This window comes from Cebus imitator, unplaced genomic scaffold (assembly GCF_001604975.1).
Source record: "Cebus imitator isolate Cc_AM_T3 unplaced genomic scaffold, Cebus_imitator-1.0 Scaffold27, whole genome shotgun sequence".
In the NCBI taxonomy this organism is placed as follows: Eukaryota; Metazoa; Chordata; class Mammalia; order Primates; family Cebidae; genus Cebus; species Cebus imitator.
In genome coordinates this window covers 5,022,050-5,042,334 of record NW_016107342.1, presented here as the reverse complement: position 1 = coordinate 5,042,334, position 20,285 = coordinate 5,022,050, and the positions used below count along the sequence as shown (strand labels likewise).

The following is a 20,285-nucleotide window of genomic DNA, read 5'->3' as shown; positions in this document are numbered from 1 at the left end:
GCTTCCCAGGTTCAAGTGATGCTCCTGCTTCAGACTTCACAGCTGGGATTACAGGCGCCTGCCACCACACCCAGCTAATGTTTTTTATATTTTTAGTACAGATGGAGTTCCTCCATGTTGGCTGGGCTAGTCTCAAACTCCTTACATCAGGCAATCCTCCCGCCTCAGCCTCCTATAGTGCTGGGATTACAGGCATGAACCACTGTACCCAGCCATATGTAGCACTTTTAATGGACTTTGTTTCCTAAATTTGTCTTTCATTAGATATAATTGGGAATGGAAAAAACAATTCAATAGAGTCTTAATAGATTCCATTTATACTAAATGCTAAATTTATTATAACCTTTCTGTGTATATTAGTCAGTTAATTCTAATGTCATTATCTAACTTAAAATTAACTAATTCAATTTCCATGAAAAAAACAGACTATGCGCTAGGCTTTTAAAAGTCAATTTGGAAATCTAATCTTGATATAAGTTATCTATTAATCATAATTTAGTACTAAATTAAAACATGCATATTATTTAAAGATATTACTTTTTTTTTTTTTTTAAATGAATGAGAGGTTCTTATGTTGCCCAGGTTGGCCTTGAACGCATAGCCTCGCCTCCTCAGGCACCAGGACAACTGGCCCAAGCCACCACGGCTCCTGAAGATATTACATTTTTTAATGGATAAAATAATTTAAGTAAAAATTTTTAATGGGCCAGGTGTGGTAGCTCACACCTGTAATCCTAACACTTTGGGAGGCAGATGAATCACCTGAGGTCAGGAGTTTGAGATCAGCCTGGCCAACATGGTGAAACCCGGTCTCTACTAAAAATACAAAAATTAGCTGGGTGTAGTAGTACATACCTATAATCCTAGCTACCTGGATGGCTGAGACAATAGAATCGCTGGAACCTGGGAGGCAGAGTATGCAGGGAGCCGAGATCATGCCACTGCACTCCAGCATGGGTTACAGAGCAAGACTCTGTCTGGAAAAAAAAAAAAAGAAAGAAAATTAAGCTGTAATTTTTTCCTAGAATAGTGCTAATTGAATTTGTTATAGTTTTAATTATGTCATTATCAAAGATTTATATGTTTAGTAAACCTGGGTCTTTTATTGACAGCCTGTGTGACATTGATCTATTTGCTTAGTCTTCCTGGGACGTGATTTTATTTCTATAAAATAAGTGGTAGTGAACACTTTTTTAAACATAATTTGTGCATGGCATTGGTTTATGTATTTACATTTGTAAATACATTATGTATTAATTTGAGCAATGCTTATAGTAACCATATGAGTTTGCCACGATTAATATGCCCACTCTTCACATAAAGAAACTGATTTAATATCTATTATAAATGTATTGCTTACATTTGATATACCATGACTAATGATTAGAGTTGGAGACTTGGCATGATGAATTCCATTTAACTTATAAAGTTACTGGTAAACAGTTTTACCTCCATAAAACAAATTATAAAACTAACATTATAAAATACCTTGCTCAGTGATATTTTAGATGACCATTTTCCTCAAATGTTTGGATGTGTCCATATATCCAATTATAGCTACTAACATATTTTATTGCTTTTAAGCAAAGATTTAGCCAATCTACAGCAAGATAGTACTTACATTCTCTTAATCAGATTTGCTTTCTCCAAAACTATGTATTTTAAAAATAATATTCTGTGCTTTGTCTTCTGTAATTGACCACCTATAACCCTGGACTTGAGCTTCTACCAACTCCAAAAGCAAAAGCACTACTTAATTCCGTCTACTCTTAAAGGGTTAGTCAACCTCCAAGAATCAGATTGATAAATTATAAAACTATATTTTTAAAACATTCTTTTGCTCACTAACAATTTTTACAACACAAATTATTAAAAATTTGTGTATTTGTATTGAATGCTAACCTATGTTTGTGGTATGAAAGTGAAAAGATATCCAGTGAGAAGTAAGATTACATCCTATCTTCTTCTCCAGATATTGAGTTCCCTTCCTTAGATTTCACTACTCAGAATTAGGCAAGCATTTGAGAACCACTGTAACAACCAATTTTAAAGTAGCATTTTTCTTACAAGAATTATATGCTATCTTATATACAGTATATTATAGCTTTTATAGTTTCTTAACATACTTATTCCTTAATCTAATGGTCATTTGTTCAATGCCTAATAGTTTCAAGGTGATGTTTAAGTCAATAGCTTTAAATTTAATGCATACTAAATTCTACGAGAAGATTTTTAAAGAATACTTTATTACCCAGCCAAACCAGCTAAGTCTAAACCTCAGAGATGAAATGTCGAGGCATTACTCTGAAAAGCACCAGATTTTAAAAAGGATTTTTAAACTCTCCAGTGGATTCTAATGCACACCAGATTAAACACTGCACCCCACACCCCACACTGGGACATATAAAAATATATTTGGCACCAAATCTTTTCTCAAGTTGCTAATAATTAAGTGAGTAAAATATCCATTGTGTATTATCTGAACAAAAAGCTTTAATTTGTAAAACTTGCTGATTTTCATGGTGTAAATCTGTTCATCATGCCCAACTTAAAGCTTGCAACATGACTCACTGAATGCATAGTTGGGAAGAAATGCAAAACAGCACACTATTACATGGAGTTTCCACCACTCAGATATAATAGATTACATAAACAACCTCAAAATTGCAAGTAATAATAAAATGGGGTAAAATAATTAGGAAATAATGAGGTTTAATTATTTGTTGTACATATTTTAATATGATTTATGGGTATCAGCTTAAATATATTTATGTAATTTTTAATAATGACAATATTTACCTGTCGACTCACAAAATCCTCAAAAGTTTAAAAATCAGTTTTTGCAGGACTGTACAAGTGAGCTCTGACAAACCGCCACCTCTAATACATACTATGTGAACTACAATAGATATTGGAAAGAAAATAAGCACCATGAAAGCATATTATCTCCTTTGCTCCTGAAAACTATTTAGTAGAGGTGATAAAATGCACATAACCCTCTTTTTACTGACAAGGCTATAAAAATTCCCAGAGACCTCAATTTGCCCCTTCCTGAGTAAGCCACAGATCTGAACCAGATCATGCCACCTGACTCCCATTCATTTTCTTTACCAACCAGTCTTTTAAGAATCATCCCAGAAACAAAAAATATAAATTTGGGAACTTTTTTAAAAAAGGATTTTAGTTACTAACATATCTATATTTAAAAGTGGTCCATGCTAATCCACACTAATCATTGAGCAGATTTTCCTTTGATTCTTTAATGATGAAGCTTAGAATAATATTTTACACAGAAGCTCCCTGCATTTTTAACTAATAATATTCACCAAGCACTTATCTTATATTCTACTTGAAACATAAGGGTAGCAAAAGGAATACAAGTTTTGATGTTTACACTCAAGGAGCTTTCGGTCTTATTGATCTCCAAAATTGCAAAAACGTAACACAAGTCAATTCAGTCATTTTAAATAAAGGTACTAACTTTTGAGTGTGAGGAAAACTTCTAGCAAGCCAGAGAATGCTCAAGAGGTTGTGTTCATGAGGGAGAGAAGACTAGAGTGCAACCTTCAAATATGGGTAGTTGTCTTTCCTAAAGGGAGAGAAAAATTATCTCAGACAGCATGAGACTTCTTAATTTCCTCACTTCTCACACCTGCTTGTTTTGGAATTGCATTAGGGCTCAGCCCTAGCACACCTGTCTGATCACTCAATGGTTGTCACTAGGCAGATCTCACTGAACAATGACAAAGAGGTGGTCTGAATCAACTTGGTTTGCTTACAGAGTTGTATGGCTACAAGCAAAAATGTCCCCCACTGCTTTCACCTTTGATAACTCTGGGAAATATTTATTTGTGCCTTTATTGAAAGAACATTTTCCAATAAGGGGCTCCTAATCGTGAATAATGAGTCAGGTCTCTACACTCTCTTACCTATATTTTGAACACTCTCTTTGATTTCAGATAGGTATTTAGTAGAGAGATGGGGACAGGAAAGGGTCTGGGATCAAACAAAACAGCACAGTTCTTAGGTACATTGGATTTTTTAGTGTCAGCTATAATGTAGCCAAGGTGAAAACTAAAGGAACCAAATTCCCAAAGCGTATTTTAAAGGAGGGAAATAATGCAATTTTAAAAAGTTAACAAGCTAGGGCCAAGATGGCTGATTAGAAGCAGCTGCAGTCTGCGGAACTCATGGAAAGGAAAAAAAAGGTCACATGAATACAGGACATTCAACTGAAATATCCTGGTACTGGCATTGGGACTGATCAGAGAAACAACTTTACCCATGGGGATCAAAGAAAAGCAGGGTGGGACCCACTGGGGAGCAACATTGAGCCAAGAGAATTTCCACCCCAGCCCAGGGAAGTGGCAAGTGGTTGTGTGACCCCCAGGAAACCACCTTCTCACACAAATCTTTGCAATCCATGGATCAGGAGGTCCCCTTGTGGGCCCACGCCACCAGAGCCTTGGGTTCAACACACAGTGCTGTTTGGAGTCCCGGCAGAACAGCTGCTCAGGCATGAACAGAAACCCAGGAGCTTTACAGACTCCAGCCCTGGGATCCCTGGAAAGGGTGTAGGTAATTCAGGCAGGGCAGAGGGCATGTGCATATGCCTAGGAAGGGGGCTTAATCCAGGGGACTGAGTGGTGACAGTCTGTGGACTTAACCTCCACAGTACCTCATGAGTCTTACCACAGCCAGGGCCTCTAGCTACCCCTACCTGCCCATATTCTATGGACAGAGCTCTGTTCTCTCCCTGGGAAGTGGTGCCCAAGGGAAGGGGTGGGACATCATCTTGGTTGTTTGGATGACTCAACCATTCCAGCCTGCAGCTTGTGGAGAGTTTAAGCTGACAGGAGCAGAAGCAGTTCCCCAGCGCGACACAGCTGTTTGGTCAAGGTGTGGTCAGACTGCTTCTTTAAGAGGGACGCTGATCCACTCCTCCTTGCAGGGCAGATCCTCCCAGCCAGGGCCTTCGACCAGGCTTTTCCATGTTTCATGGCCACTAGAGTTCTAATTTCTCCCTGGGATGGAGTGCCTGGGGGACAGGGCAGGCCACCACTTTGGCTATTCCAGCATCTCAGCTGGTCCAGCCGATGGGCCATGGAGAGCCCAAACCAATCAAGGGTTAACAATCAGGATCCCTAACATAGCACAGCTGTTCTAGCAAAAAACAGCCAGACTGCTTTTTTAAGTGAGTAACTGATCCCATTTCTCCTGACTGGGTGAGACTTCCCAACAGGTATATCCAGCCACCTCTACAGGTGTGTTCAGGTTGGCAACATGTCAGTACTCCACTAAAATGGAGCTTTCAGAGGAAGGGGCAGGCTGCCATCTTTGCTGTTTTGCAGACTTCATTGGTGAGGTATCATCTCACCAATGAGAAAAACCAAGGGGATGAGGCTGTCGAGGGGACCCCCAACAAACTGCAGCAGTCCTTTGGAAAAGTGGAGAGACTGCTAAAGCAACAACAAAACCACAAAAACCAATCGTATCAAAAGGTTGGCAACGTCAAAGATTGAAGGTTGATAAATCCACAAAGATGAGAAAGAGTCAATGCAAAATCTCTGAAAACTCAAAAAGCTAGAATGCCCCTCTCCTCCAAATGATCATAACACCTCTCCAGCAAGGGCTCAGAACTGGCTGAGGTGGCTGAAATGACAAATGCAGGCTTCAGAATGTGGATAAAAACAAGCTTCGCTGAGTTATAGAAGCACATCGTAACTCAATGCAAAGAAGCAGAGAATCATGATTAAGACAATGAAGGAGCTGACAGCGGAAATAGCCAGTTTAGAGAGTAACATAACTGACTGGATAGAGCTTAAAAAACACACTGCAAGAACTTTACAATGTAACCACAAGTGTTAACAGCAGAACAGACCAAGTGGAGGAAAGAATCTCAGAGCTTAAATGCTATCTTTCAGAAAGATGAGTACAGAGCAAAAAAGTAAAAAGGAATGAACAAACCTCTGAGAAATATGGGATTATACGTAGGGGCCAAGACGGCCAAATAGGAACAGCTCTGGTCTGCAGCTCCCTGTGAAGCCAATGCAGAAGGCAGGTGATTTCTGCATTTCCAACTGAGGTACCCAGTTCATCTCCTTCAGACTGGTTAGGCGGTGTGCAACTCATGGAGAATGAGCAGAAGCAGGGTGGGGAATCGGTTCACCCAAGAAGTGCAAGGAGTTGGAGGATCTCCCTCCTCCAGGCATGGGAAGCCTTGAGAGACTTTGCTACCCAACCTGGGTACTATGCTTTCCCCACAGTTTTGCAATCTGCAGAACAGGAGACTTCCTCATGAGCCTACACCACCAGGGCCCTGGGTTTCAAGTATAAACTGGGTGGCTGTTTGGGCAGGGACCAAGCTAGCTGCAGTTTGTTTTTTTTTTTTTTTTTTACCCCAGTGGGGTACCTGGAACCCCTGCAGTTTGTTTTTTTTTTTTTTTTTTTGTACCCCAGTGGTACCTGGAACCCCAGAGAGACAGAACCGCTCACTCCTCTGGAAAGAGGGCTGAAGCCAGGGAGCCAAGTGGTCTTGCTTAGTGGGTCCCACTCCCAAAGAGTCCAGCAAGGTAAGAACCATAGGCTGGATGGTTTTTTCACTGCCAGCACAGCAGTCTGAAATTGACCTGGGACGACTGAGCTTGACGCGGTGAGGGGCATTGGCCGTTACTGAGGCGTTAGTAGGCCTTTGATAAAATTCACAGCTCTTCATGTTAAAACTGTCAATAAACTAGGTATTAGAGAAACATACCTCAAAATAATAAGAGCCTTATATGATGAACCTTCAGCCAATATCATTCTGAATAGGCTAAAACTGGAAGCATTTCCCTTGAAAACTGGCACAAGACAAGGATGCCCTCTCTCACCACTCCTATTCAACATAGTATTGGAAGTTCTGTCCAGGGCAATCAGTCAATAGAAAAAAATAAAGCATATTCATATAGAAAGAGAAGAAGTCAAACTACCTTTGTTTGCAGATGACATAATCCTGTGTCTAGAAAGCCTCATCATCTCAGCCTGAAAGTTACTTAAGCTGAAAAGCAACTTCAGCAAAGTCTCAGAATACAAAATCAATGTATAAAAATTGCTAGCATTTCTATACACCAACAACAGTCAAGCAGAGAGCCAAATCACAAATAAACTCCTATTGTCGATTGCCACGAAAATAATTTAAAAACCTAGAACTATAGCTAACAAGAGAAGTAAAGAACCTCTTCAGGGAGAACTATAAATCCCTGCTCAGAGAAATCAGAGTTGACACAAATAAATGAGAGAATATTCCATGCTCATAGATGGGAAGAATCAATATCATGAAAATGCTCACACTGCCTAAAGCAATTTATAGTTTGAATGCTATTCTCATTAAACTAGCATTGACATTCTTCACATCATTAGATAAAACTATTTTAAAACTTATATGGAACCAAAAAGAGTAGCCAAGGAAATCCTAAGCAAAAAGAACAATGCTAGAGGCATCACACTACTCAACTTTAAACTATACTACCTGACTACAGTAACCAAAACAGTGTGGTACTGGTACCAAAACAGGCACATACAGCAATGGAACCAAAAAGAGAACCCAGAAATAAGACTACACACATCTACAACCAACTGATCTTCCACAAACCTTACAGAAACAAGCAATGGGGAAAGGATTCTCTATTTAAGAAATGGTGCTGGGAGAACTGGCTAGCCATATACAGAAAATTGAAACTGAACATCTTTCTTAAACCATATACAAAAATAAATTCCGGATAGAGTAAAGACCTAAATGTAAAATCCAAAACTATAAAAACCCTAGAAGAAAACCTAGGCAATACCATTCGGAACATAGGCATGGGCAAACATTTCATGACAAAGATGCCAAAAGCAATTGCAACAGAAGCCAAAATTGAGAAATGGGATCTAATTAAACTAAAATGCTCTGTACAGCAAAAGAAACTATCAACAGAGTAAACAGACAACCTACAGAATGGGAGAAAAATTTTGCAATCTATTTATCTGACAAAAGCTAATATCCAGCATCTACACAGAACTTAAACAAATTTATAAGAAAAAAAAAAAAAAAAATTAAAAAGGGGCAAAGGACATGGACAGACACTTTTCAAAATAAGACATACATGCAGCCAACAAACATGTGAAAAGAAGCTCAACATCACTGATTATTATTAGAGAAATCCAAATCAAGCACTCAGTGAGATGCCAATTCAAACTAGTTGGAATAGTTAGTTCAGTAATTGTGAAAGACATTGTGGCAGAAGATATGAGAAACAACACAACAGGCATATAATAAACAACACAACTGTCAGTTTAAAAAAAAAGTCAACCAAAAGCAGATTCAAAAATTGGAAATACCACATGTAGTCTTGAAAATAACTGCACTATATGAGTCACTGTCCAGCCAAGAACACAGAAACCATACTTGAGATTTTTATAATGGAGAATTGAATATTAATATGTACTCAGACAGCTGTGAGAGAAATGAGGAAATAAAAAGGGACCTCTAAAATAACAAATACAGATATAGTGCCTAAAAGAAGGAGTTGACTTTTCAACAGAAAAAATGGAAGACAGAAGACAATGGAATGACATCTTTAAAGTAATGAAAGCAAATGAAGACATTTTCAGACCAAAAAATAAAATAAAATAAAAGATTTCATAGACATACATAGAGGCAAATAATAGGGTGATCTGCAGGCAGAACAAAAATGATCTTGATCTTGATGGCAGCTTGGATATGCAGGAGAAAATGATGAGCAATGGAAAGGGTCATGATGTTAGATATCTAAATGAATATTGCATGTATAAAGCAATATTAGTAATAATGTGATGAACAAGTTAGAAAACAAATATTCATGAAAACAATAATATATATGGGAAAGTGGTAAATGATCTGCGTTCTAAGGTACATGCATTGACAGGAAAGTAACACAAGTATTAATTTATATATTCTGATTCCTTCCTTTTCTTTCCACAGTTTTCTCCCCTAGTAAACATTTTACATTTCTAATTCTATCCCAGTGTCTGTTTCCTGGAGAACACAACCTGTGATGAGTATCTTCAACTTTAGAAGCTAATGTTATTTTTATTTTTTCTAATTACACTTTTGCTAACACTATGTGAATTTTCCAAATGGTCTACATTCTCTTTACCAGGGACAATACAAGGCAGACAGGCAGGCAACAGTAATTGACATGTCTGGTACAAATAGGATAATTATAGAACTACAAAAAGAAAAGTGCAAGATTCCCAGTGCTCAAAGTTCAATCAGTGGTTGTATTAAATCAGCATACATGGTTCCATTCAGGACAAGAAACAATTTGCCTGGCATTGCACAATGAGTCAACACAACTCCAATACTCCTGTTTATGTAAAGGGGCAAAAATCACTTCTACTGTTCTACTAACAAAGCTGCTGCATAAAAAAATCACCCTTTTATTAATATAATCATACTAGTTATATTAGCTACTTTTGTACACATTCCTCAAAATTTTCTTTTCTTTTTATGAGTGTTACATTTTTGTTGCTTTCTTGCTTAGTGGCCATATTGTGTTTGGGGATGTGAGTTCAAAAGTCAAGGACTCCATTTGGTTTAATTTCACTTATGTGGAACTGTGGTTACACATCACAACTTAAAAGAGCTGAAAATATTCTTTCCTATTTTTTTTTTTATCAAACCATACCTGAAGATCCCAACAGCTTTTATAACTTATTCCAAAAAGGCTTCCCCTAAAAGAAATTGGAAGATTTGGTTTTATGTTATTTAGGTCACTTAATCAGAAAGCAAATCATGTGTCTTTGATCATGCCCTTGCCAGAAGATCCCTAACTCATTAGCGTGCTATTAATGAGGCTGCATTTTAAAGCAGGTGTTGTTAAGTGCAATCAGAGCAGCTTTATTAAGCCGCAAATTGTTTTGCGATGACAAAGGAAGTCAGATTGGTCTATGCTCAGTTAACCTTTGTCTATATGCATGACTTGGCTGATTAAACAGCAATTGATAATGATCTTCAGTCTTGCAAAGCCAGAAAAAGGTGATGCCTAATGTTGGCATTCATTGTATGTGATGTGAGTGACAGGCAGGCAGTCTCTTTAATTTAGAAATATATAATGCAGTTTCAAAATTAACTAATATTACAGCGCAATGAACTACTAATGTATGTATATTAAACTGATATTTTTGTGTGCATGTTATTTCAGAGTAGGGCATTATTGGAAAGTTAACTTCAAGTCAAAGAAATTTTAACTGGCCATCCTTAGTAGCTAGAAATAGAAGACTGTGGAAGAAAAAGGAGAGTTGTTTTTGAAGATTGGTTAATTTCTTTAACAAGCATACTAAGCTCCTAATACCTTGAAGATGCTGGCCTGGTAAATTTATCACAGGCCCTGTTTCCCAAGAGCTCACAATGGGGTGATAGACAGGAACACCAATTTTATGACAATTTATTCAGTGCAACAACAGTTTATCATTAGCACCTGAGAATGCTGTCTGTCATTCTCAGGACCTCAACTCATTCCAAAAATGTGGAAGGAGATGCCACAGACTGTGCGGAAATTTTAATTTATTGAGTGTCTGTTATATGCTAAGCACTCTGTTCATGGTGCCTCACTGAATCTCTATAACAATTCTTACGTAAATATTACTGACCTCATTTCACAGATGAGAAAACAAAAATTATTTCATGGGTTAAGTGTTTTGCTTGAGCACAGTCATCTGGTAAGAGTTTTAAGTCAAGCTCTGTTTGTCTCTAAAACCTACATTATTCTAAAACCAATGTGGTAACACCCAAGATACATAGGATAAGTAAATGGCAAATTTTTTATCTTCTGTACTCTGTATGTATGTGCGTGTTGGTGGAGGCTTTTGTGTGTTTGTTGGTGGAGGCCAGCTTTCTTGTTGCCTAGTTTGGATCACATTGTCTTTGAAATCCATTTTGAACAATGGCTTTCACCTCATGGTATTATAAATTTCTCTGTAATCTTTGTAAGTTCACCTTCATGAATAGACATTTGATGACTTCATAATTTATCACAGCATCCATCCTTAATATTTAGAAGGCTTTACAAAGCACCCTACTAAAATATGAACAGTCTAAATGTGGGCATAACTTGAGTTTTGCTAACACTTACACTTCCCAGCTTGGGTTAAGGACATTTTATTCTGGGATATATTAATAGATGTGCCAAGAAAAAATAACAGGGCTCAAGTAGATGTGTTTAACTGTTAAACAAAGTTAGAGAAGTTTCTTTCTTACTGCAGGACCTTTCAGAACCTTTAACATGCTAATATAATAGTATTGTGACTTTCCAGGAGAGAACTGGGGTATTCTGCATTTCCCAAGCTTTCTTGACCATGAGGCTCTTTGTTCTTTGAGTACCAATTAACGCTCATAAGAATTAGTGTGTGCAGAACACAGCAAGCCTCTGCTGTATAAAACATTAGCAGCCAACTAACAGCATAGAGGAGGCAGAGAAAAGAAATACAGAGGAAAGGACACTGATACAGAACATACAAAATCCAATGATTAATTTAACTTTTCTCACAGTGTTGCTAGAAGCTGCTGTGATTATTTAAATGCTGAAACAACCTTAATGAATGGCATGATCATTAATTATATAAATATAAATAATGTTCATTTAAATAGCCAAAAGCAAGTAAGTATCAATAGTTACTATAAATATGAGTAGAGTCTCCCTGACTCTTATCTTTCTTCTTTGAAAAAAAAATTCATAAGTTTTTGGGGAACAGGTGGTGTATGATTACATAAATAAGTTATTTAGTGGTGATTTGTGAGATTTTGGTGCACCCTTCACCCGAGCAGTATACACTATACCCAATTTGGAGTCTTTTATCCTTCATCCCTCTTCTACTTGTTCCCTCAAGTCCTCAAAGTCCATTGTATCATTTTTATGCCTTTAAATCCTCATAGCTTAGCTCCCACTTAGGAATGAGAACATATCGTGTTTGGTTTTCTATTCCTGAGTTACTTTGAGTAGAATAATGGTCTCTAATTCCAACCAGGTTGCTGTGAATGCTGTTATTTTGTTTCTTTTTATGGCTGAATAGTATTCTGTATATGTATATGGATGTAGTATTCCATATATGTATTCCACATATATATATGTAGGTATGTGTCATTCATATATATATATATATATATATATATATATATATGTGGAATACATATATGGAATATATATATATATATATCATTGTGATATATATTGTGATATATAGAGAGTGATATATATTGTGATATATATAGAGTGATATATATATATTGTGAGATATATATATAAAGTGAGATATCTATATCTATATAGATATATAGATATATATGGATATATATCACAATTTCTTTATCCATTCATTGATTAATGGGCATTTGGGCTGGTTCCACATTTTTGCAGTTGCAAATTGTGCTTCCATAAACATGAATGTTGCAAGTATCTTTTTTGTATAATAGCTTATTTTCTTCTGGGTAAATACCCATTGGTGGGATTGCTGGATCAAATCGTAGTTCTACTTTTAGTTCTTTAAGGAATGTCCACACAGTTTTCATACTGTTTTTCATAATGGTTGTACCAGTTTACATTCCCTGCAACAGTTTAAGTGTTCCATTTTTACTGCATCCCTGCCAACACCTATTATTTTTTATTTTTGGTTATGGCCATTCTTTAAGGAGTAAGGTGGTATTGCATTGTGGTTTTAATTTGCATTTCTCTGATCATTAGTGATGTTGAGCATTTTTCATATTTTGTTGGCCATTTGTGTATCTTCTTTTCAGATTTGTCTATTCATGTCCTTAGCCCATTTTTTGATGGGATTGTTTGTTTCTTTCTTGCTGATTTGAGTTCCTTGTAGATTCTGGATATTAGTTCTTTGTCAGATGTATAGATTGTGAAGATTTTCTCCCACTCTGTGGGTTGCCTGTTTACTCTGCTGATTGTTTCTTTTGCTGTGCAGAAACTTTTTAGTTTAATTAAATTCCACCTGTTTATCATTGTTTTTGTTGCATTTGCTTTCGTGCTTTTGGTCATGAAGTCTTTGCCTAAGCCAATGTCTAGAAGCGTTCTTCCAATGTTTTCTTCTAGAATTTTTATGATTTCAGATCTTAGATTTAAGTCCTTGATCCATCTTGGGTTGATTTTTGTATAAGGTGAGAGGTGAGGATTCAGTTTCATTCTTCTGCATGTGGCTAGACAATTATCCCAGTAATATTTGTTGAATAAGCTGTCCCTTCTCCACTTCAAGTTTTTGTTTACTTTGTTGAAGGTCAGTTGACTGTAGGTATTTGGCTTTATTTCTGGGTTCTCTATTCTGTTCCATTGGTCTATATAACTATTTTTATACCACAACCGTGTTGTTTTGGTGACTATGGCCTTATAGGTTACTTTGAAGTCAGGTAACATGATGGCTCCAGATTTGTTCTTTTTCCTCACTCTTGCTTTGGCTGTGTGGGCCCTTTTTTGGTTCCATACAAATTTAAGAATTGGCTTTTCTAATTCTGTGAAGAATGATAGCATTCTGATGAGAACTGCAATGAATTTGTAGATTTCTTTTTGCAGTATGGTGATTTCCACAATATTGATTCTACTCATCCATGACATGAGATGTGTTTCCATTTGTTTGTGTCATCTATGATTTCTTTCAACCATGTTTTGTAGTTTTCCTTATAGAGAACTTTCACCTCCTTGGTTAAGTATATTCCTAAGTATTTTATTTATATATTTTTTGCTGCTGTTGTAAAAGCGGTGAATTCTTGATTTGATTCTCAGATTGGTCACTGTTGGTGTATAGCACAGCTACTGATCTGAATGACACTTGAAAAAGCTGTTCATTTTCAGATTCTGTAAAGATAATTAAAGAATTAATTGGGGCCAATGAAACATATTGTTTTGAAATAAACTATGTAGATTTACTAAACCTGACTAAATCCCATTCTAGCACAAATTATTTGCAGCTTTATTCATTGTACCATTCTAGAACACCTCTGGCTGCATTTTTAGACTCACTTTTCAAAAGTACATTTTAAAAATGACTTCCCAAGATGAAAATCTCTGATGTATAGTCAAAACCAACAGTCAGTCTTCCCTCACTAAGGCAGTATCGCTTTGGTCTTGCATAGGGTCCTCTACTTTTTGTCTTTACAACATTGTTTTTGCCTAATGTTCATCCTATTGGTTACCTCCTGGTAACAGTGCTTTGAAATCAATAACATTAAACTCTGAAACTCTCCATCTGCAAGTGCAAAACATTAGATTACATTTTATCTCTGCCACCCCAAGTCCATTTGCTATGTTATAGTTGTTATTGCTATAGTATTCCTGTTTCTGTCCTATTATTGCATTAATCCAAGTATCATAGTCACCATGGGAGCTGACCTGCCATGTAATTCCTCTTGCAGCTCCTGGAATGTTTCCAAGCATGACTTAGACTGGTATCATTGCTTGGAAATGATACCCTTCTGCTCACAGGGAAAGAAGGCTGGCTGGAAGATTGTTTGAAGATTTTTATATTTATGAAGGCATAAAGTTGATTTGCCATGGCTTTATAATTATTTTTTTTTCATTCAGATATCTTTTAGACTCTCTTGGATGACTGCTTGATTCTACCTACTTTAAAGAAGATCTGTTTTCTCCTATCTCCTACCTAATATCCTACTTTTGCAGTAAGTAGATCTCCAAAATAAGAGGTGATAAAAATGATAACTGGCACTACTAGCAATGAAGCCACCTGTTCAGCCCAATAAGAATCTCAAGTGACTTATACATACAGGCTAGTGATCAGTAAATAGAGGACAATGATGTCTGGTCATTTCGCCACCTGTGAGACAGGTCTGGGATGTGATTCAGATGAAAACTTTTGTAGGACAGAGCAGGAGCTATCCAAGTCTTCCCGCAAGGTCATTCATTTCTGTGTCAAATAACAAACAGATTTCAATAAGGATTATTTTATAAATTGAGCAACAATAGATTATTACTTGGATAGGTGAAAATTATTTTGGCGAAAAGGATAAGAGAAGCACCCTTAGGTTGATAGATGTTTCAATTTTCCTGAGAAAAGAAATGCATTTACCAGATCTGAATCATTTTGCTAAATTACATTTCAATGCTGAGTCATCTGCACAGCAGTGCAGTAGTGCATGCCTTTTTGAAAGATAAGTTGTACAGCTGCATTATTCAAATCTCTGCATTAGAAATGGCTTGAGATGAGCTCTGAAAGGAACTTAATCCACACACAAAAAGTTCTAGCTTTTGCAGTTATCTTTTAAAGAGGAAAAAGTTCCGAAGATCTTAGAATCTCCAGGAAATATTTACACTGAAAGTAACATTGCTATAAATAACTGCCTTGTTTTAGACTTCACAAAAATTGTGACCGTGAGTGCCAGATGGGTAAGAATGATGCAAAATTCAAGATGGCATTGCCAAAGCTGGTTGCTACATGAAATTGAATAAAATTCCAACTATTTTGCTGCTTAATTCGACTCATTCTCATTATCAGTTTTATTCACTTCACAGTTGCATGAGGAGCAAGTGTGATATTTGAGGATAGAGGTTCTCAAACTGTCTTCCCAGACCAGCAGCATTAGCAGGATCAGGGAAGTTGCTGAAAAGCAAATGCAGTGGCCCTCTGCTGCAGACCTACTGATTCAGAAACTTTGGCAGTGAGATCCAGCAATCTGTGCCTAACAGTCCTTCATGTGCTTCTAATTACGCTATCATTTGAGAACTTTCCTACTAAAATCTCTGGAATTAGGAGAGTCTGAAATTCACCAAATCAGCTGGATGAACATAAATAAATCATCTAACATCTCTGAATCTTAGTTTTTTATCTACAAATTGAGGAGTGTGGGCTACATGATTTCCTTCCAATTCTGAAATTCTGCACAGATACCTCCATGTGGAGACTTAAATTCCACCGTAACAGCTCAATGTTGAAAGTCAAAAAACTGTGATTTCCAGTTCTGGCCTTAGTCCTTAATAGTTGTGTCCGTCTTAGGTTTAGATTCTCGGAACCTCAGTTTCCACATTTCTAAACTGCAGATGACAATAGTGCTTAGGTTACTGATCTTTTTTTCTTTTGAGATGGAGTCTTTTTTTGTCGCCCAGGCTGGAGTGCAGTGGTGGGATCTCGGCTCGCTGCAACCTCCACCTCCTGGGTTCAAACAATTCTCCTGGCTCTGCCTCCCAAGTAGGTGGGATTACAGGCATGTGCCACCATGCCCGGATGATTTTTTTTTTTTTTGTATTTTTTGGTAGGGATGGGGTTTCACCATGTTGACCAGGCTTGTCTCAAATTCTTGGACTCAAGTGATGTGCCTGCCTCGGCCTCCCAAAGTGTTGGGATTACAGGCATGAGCCACCGCGCCCAGCTAAGCCATTGATTTTGAGAGTTAATGGAGATAATACATGGAAAGTGCTAAGTATGGCAGTTGGCATAAAGCCTCAATAAAGGATAGTTACTATTGGGAGGTGAAGCTCTGAAAAAGATGTTTAATTTTCGAAGTCATAGAATTAGAAAAGAGACTTCCCTTTGAAAGCCTGTGTAGCAAGGAGCAAAAACTGCAAGATTCAGAATAAATGGGCATTTCAGCTTCGGTTACTTGTTGCTAACTGATTTAGTCTGTTAGAAAATGGATTGGCACTTAAGATTTCCATTCTTCTGTGTTGGAAAAGATGCATTTTATTCACATTATTTGGATAAACTACAATTATTTTAAAATATGAAGAGAAATTCAGTAAAATTTTGGTAAGAAAATAAGATGCTAATGTGATGGCAGTAATTTTTTTTTCTTCAAACTTTATTTTTGTTTGCTCAAAAAAAAAAAAAGAAAACACAATTGTTTTCAGTGTATTTGCAAACAATCAACTAGGAAATCATGTATTAATTGCTCAGATGAAAGCATGATGCTGCTCATATTTATCTGTGTTTATCGTGGCACCAGACAGCCTGATTGGGAAAGTACTTCGTAGCAGGAGAGCCCAAGACACAGCAGCTAAATAGATGCCTCTCTAATGTGAGGTGTTCAGTATCAGATGGGGCTTTGTTGACCTTGTCCCTAAACACAATGGGTCTGTGTGGGGGGCTCTGTGCAGCAGCGCCTAGGCCTCTGTTTTAGTTCTTAATTTTTTTCACAGCATCAAAAGGCTTTTCTATTCAAAAGCTTTTCTTTTTCTTTTACCCCTGAGCCTCTGCAATTGAGGGAGAACTGCAATCTACCAGCAGCAGCCTTTGTTCTGGCCTTTCAGGAGGCTGGGGAACAGTGTGAGTCCCTCCTAATTAGCCTGCGGACCAATGAAATAGTTCGTTGAGCCAGGAGAGGTTGCAATCCCACAGCCCAAGTGGCAGAAAAGGGGGGAAGGCCTCTTTAATTAAGGACCAACAAAACTGGGTAAAAAATGGTATTTTGCTCTCTACAAATGTCTCTTTTAAATCCCTGTAAATGCTGGCATATGCACATGCTTTTAAACTGTGCCTTCCCTTTCGTCAATGTACTGTCGTTCTGCTTTGGCTAAAGACTGCAGAATTTATTGGTCCCTAAGAGTTTAGGACCCAACGGCCTTGGGCTCTGTCTGTGTTTGCATTTGCACGAGAAGTACAGGCTGTACTAGAGGCAAAGAGCTGATGATCAGGAGATGGTCTTCACTTATAAAAGTAATGCAAGACAGCCCCACCTTACAGCCTTGGCATTTACACAGGACATTCACAAATGTCACCGAATAAAAACACTGCCAGCGACACAGATGTATTAATTTATTGGTTTCCTCCATTTCTTTGTTTCTCAACCTATGTCTTTTGACTGTAATGCATTTATTTTTTGCTTCACTGAACTCCTTAGTAGATTAATATTGTACAGGTTAAGAAGGTAGTTTTGGACATGGCACTATGTGTTATCCTTCCACGCTAGCTTTTATATATGTGGTAACTTTATCTTACTATGCCTGAGTGAATGATTAGGTTTTGTTCCCTCATTTTTAAACTGAAAATACTTTCCCCTAATTTTAAAATTATAAACATTTGTTGCAATTTTTTTGAGTATATCTAATGCAAATAATTACAAGAAGAAAGTTCCTACCATGTGGAGATAAGCATCATTAGCATTTTGTAGTGAATCAGTTCATCTGCATTTTCTCATACAAGTTTACACAAATAAAACGTTTTCATACATACTCTTGTCACTTGGTAACATGTGCGGCTATACATTTAAGTCAGAACATAGGATTGCATTATAATTTTTAATGGCTGTGTATTACTAGTCTTTTGAAGGATAAGAAGACTATGATTAGACATAATTATTGTGTTTACACCTATTAAAGATCTGATTAGATTCCTTTGAATTCATCACAACATTAGACAATTTCAAATTCCCACTTCAATGAAAGTTTTTATCTTGTGTAGGTAATATATTCTTGACAAAAATATATATGACAAAATAGAAAAATTGCATGTATTATATTATGGGAGAAAGTAATACACACAAGCACCCACAATGCTTTTATTGTTTTTTTGTATTAAACAGAATTAAATTTCTAACAGAACAACTGCAGGTAATTTGCTTTCAGCAAATGTCAATGGTCTCTTGAAAGGTTTCTTTGTGACAATCTCAAAATAGTTTCGTTCATTTAAGTAGTCTGTGCCTATAACCACCAAACAGCCAATAAACTCACTACAAAGTTGGTCAAACATTGAAATGTTTGGTAAATTTTTTGTTTGAGCTGATTATGAGTGAGGCATCATGTGGATACATTGTGAGTAAATGGAGACAGAGGGAAGTAGAATAATGCCTTGAACTCTGTTTTATTTACTCTCCAATATGAATCCTAAAATATGGTATGCCTCTAACATGGACAATATCATAGAAAGTCTGATACACTGGGGGAAAGACCAGATGTGAAAACAGGCTGCCAAAGATTCACTGTTTCTGCTCACAGTCAGTTCTTTCTGGCACTATGTCATTATCTATAAAAGGAGGAAAATGTCTCAAAGGAACACTGTGAGGATCAAACAAATTGATAATGTCAATAGCTAGTACTTCATATTTTAATTATATTCAGAAAAGATTCTTTAAGTACCTACCATGTTTCAGGATTTGTGAAAAACACAAAGCCCACTTTATTTGTTGCATATCATAGCATACAGAGTATTATCATATACATGATCTCATTTTTTACTAAAACTTGGAGTCATTGCTGCAATTATCATCCTCATTTTACAATTGAGGAAATTAAAGTTCAAAGGTAAAAAAAAAAATTTAAACCTGCAAAACTTGCTGAGTTTTAAAGTTGAAACTCAACCACAATTTTCTTATTCCTAGATTCAGGAATAACATCCAAGCATCTAAGCTTAGCAAGATCTTGAAACAACATAATGTGTGCCTTCAAGAATGAATTTACAGATGCTTATTTTCTTTTATGACCATCTTATCGATGAAGGTGTTACAATTAAGTGTAACAGAAACCTGTGGAGATGTTTCTCTAAGTGCTATCGTTGCTTAAAGCAAAAATCATGCTTAGTGATCTGAGGAGCAGAACTGTGAGGCAAGGAAAATGTGGAGTTTTGGAAGTGTGGAGTTTGAGGTGAGGTTTGTACATCCACAAAAAGATACCAAATAGGCAGGTGAAAATGTGGTTTAGAGCTCAGAAGGGATGCTCGAGCTGACGTTGTACAATGTGAAATTCACACACCCGAGTCAACACCTGGAGCTGCTGGCATGGGTGAGGTGGCTGTATGAAAACCTTCTTGGTGCTCACACATATCCAGAAGTAAAAAGAGGAAGAGCATTCAGAAAAAAAGAAGTCTTTAGAATGGTGCTCAGAGAAAGAGGAAAACTCAGATTCTATAACTTAATGCAAGGATGTGGGGAGACTATTGCAAGAAGGCAGGAGGGCCGTGAAAAAAGAAACTAGTATGTGTTGACTGTCTATGATGGCCCGGTGTGGTGCAGGGTGCAGTCATGCACTTACATGCTTTCACATGCATGATCTTGTTTAATTTTCCCAATTATCTTCCAAAGTCCGCTCGCACTGAGAAAGTTTTGATAATTTGCCCACATGCACCTCATTAGTGCTGGAACTGTGCAGTTAAGATATGTCTGACTCTAAAGCCCATGCTCAACAGAGTTAAATCCATGTGCAGAAATCCATAGAAAATTAGTGAAATAAGGTTGGGTGCAGTGGCTCACGCCTGTAATCCCAGCACTTTGGGAGACCAAGGTGGGCAGATCACAAGATCAGGAGTTCAAGACCAGCCTGACCAATATAGTGAAACCCCATCTCTAC

General features: G+C 37.1%; 1 long non-coding RNA gene across 1 annotated transcript; it reads right to left on the bottom strand.

Annotated features, from left to right (window-relative positions):
• Positions 1 to 553: 553 nt before the first annotated feature.
• LOC108300413 lies at positions 554 to 10,683 on the bottom strand. The gene is made up of 3 exons (XR_001823401.2): positions 10,673 to 10,683; positions 4,314 to 4,316; positions 554 to 649 (listed from the first exon to the last, which is right to left on the bottom strand). It is a non-coding gene; the product is annotated as an uncharacterized LOC108300413 (long non-coding RNA).
• Positions 10,684 to 20,285: the final 9,602 nt, after the last annotated feature.